The 2088-nt window shown below is 41.6% G+C and overlaps 1 protein-coding gene across 1 annotated transcript in view; it reads left to right on the forward strand.

The window, feature by feature from the left end:
• Positions 1-594: 594 nt before the first annotated feature.
• The window catches only part of Rasgrp3 (RAS guanyl releasing protein 3), a 92799-nt gene continuing 91305 nt past the window's right edge, over positions 595-2088 (forward strand). The window contains exon 1 of the mRNA XM_021217702.2: positions 595-858. The gene's annotated coding sequence lies outside the window, so the exon portion shown is untranslated. The remainder of the gene's footprint in view (positions 859-2088) is intronic.

Genomic DNA, 2088 nt, shown 5'->3' on the forward strand with positions numbered 1-2088 from the left:
GAAAGGAAAGGAAAAAAAGACAGAAAGCAAAAGGACAGGACAGAACCAGGTCTTCCTACTGGTACTCAGACATTTCCCCCACAAATTTGTCTCCCAGGAAATGAAGGATGCAGTGTGAATCTGCTCCTGGTAGTTTACACAGAAAATGATATTATTTCTGAATTCAAGCTTTGCTGGTGGGAAGTGACAACTTCTAGTCAAGCAGAGACTGAGGGACCAGTTAGTCACAACTCAATGTCTCACACTAAAGCTGAATTATTTAGGTTAAATTTTCTTCAGTGTGATTACTAGTGCAGTCTTGAAAGGAACACACACACAGACTCATACATGCGTACACGTGCACACACACACACACACACACACACACACACACACACACACACACCTCTGACTGCCTTTTGAAATCAAATACATTTCCTGCCTCTTCTTTCCTCGGTACTCACAGCAGCAGGTTATTTATAGCACAGGAAAAGGGAAAAAACCAGCGCTGCACTGGAGGCCGGAAAACTAAGTAGGGAAAGAATAGGAGGAAGTGGGCCTGCCATTTAGCCAAACAGCCTTTCCTTCATTGAGCTCAAAGCCTAGCCCCTTCAAGGTAGTGGTTTGTTTGGCACAAATTGGCTTGCAAATCTTTCTTTCTTCTCCTTTTTATTTTATTTTATTTTATTTTTTTTTGTTTTTACTCTTTACTTTTGAACTGGACTTGAGCAATGGAGGGGACAGCAGCTCTTTCAGGGGTCACCCAGCAGTCTCTAGGGGTTTAGGAGCCTTGAACAGAGATTTTTCAAGAACCTGGTAAAAGAAGGATTCATTCACTCCTGTTGTGGGCTTCCACTGACTACGTGACTGCGGATTCAGGTACGTGCCATTTTTACGTTTGCGTCTCGGTATGACTTACCACGTTTCCTTGGCACAGGCAATATTTGTGACCCGAGGGCAGGGCCTACTATAACTGTAAGACAAGCTTTGCTGAAGAGGAGCCAGGTGTCATGTCAGTAATGGCATCCTGAACTTCTAGTAGTAAATGTGTATTTTGCCGTAATTGTTTTCTTGGGTGACTTCCTTAAACCTCAGCATAGGCTAGAATCTCACTGACGGTCATTTTTGAAAACATCTGCCTGACACTATTTGTGCTTCCTGTCACACTGATCAATAATCTGTCTGTCACTTCTTTGAGGAATACTGGCTTAGAATATACTTAATAACCACGCCTTTAAACACAACCAAACCATTGCTGAAGTTATTTTGCCGAAATTTAAGTTTTGTGTTCAGTTGTGAAGATGAAAATTCGTCTGGTACAAAGTTTCCTTTCTTCATCAATCATTCTTAAACATTGATGAACTTCTAGAAGATTAAAGGCAACATCCAAGCCCTGAGCTTTTCCAGAGAGAGGAATTATTCATAGCAATTATTTACATCTGAGTTTTTCCCCAAACCTTCCTGCTGTAATAATTTTGAGGGTCTTGAAAAAAAAGTCCTTGTCTTTAGAAATGGAAAGGTGGGAGGGAAATTTAAACCCAAAAGAGTTAATGATGCTTACTAAAACTTGGAAGGCTTCTGGGGACATTCTGAGGGACATTCCTTGCCATTGCGTGGATGCTTTTGTTTAAATGATGAGCCTGTGTGCTTCCAGGGCAGATAAGGTCCGCCTTTGCGTGGTAATGACGCTTGATTGATGTCAGCACAGTGACTGACCAAGAAGTAGGCTTTGTCAGTTGTTGAGAAGGAAGCAGGTTGCTGTTCTTTCTGCCTCTTCTTGCATGGGATTTGTGTGTTTAGAGTTGGCAGCAAGAAGATAGCAAAGTTAAAAGAGCAGAACTGTGAGCCTGCCAGAGCTGGTGCGGAGCCCGGGGGCTCCCTTCTAAGTCATGGTGGCTCTCTTTGGCCCTTTTCTCTGCTGAAAGAATTTAAGTGGGTATTTTGTTGTTGTTGTTGTTGTTGTTGCTGTTGTGCTGTTTTGAATTGTTTTTCTGAGTAGAAATTTGCAAGTCATTCCGTGGAAGTGGGAAGTTCACAGAGATATTTAAAAAAAAAAAAAAAAAAAAAAAAAAACGGGAAAAGCATGACTGTTTTGGTTGTACTGTTTTT

This window comes from Mus pahari, chromosome 18 (genome assembly GCF_900095145.1).
Source record: "Mus pahari chromosome 18, PAHARI_EIJ_v1.1, whole genome shotgun sequence".
Lineage (NCBI taxonomy): Eukaryota > Metazoa > Chordata > Mammalia > Rodentia > Muridae > Mus > Mus pahari.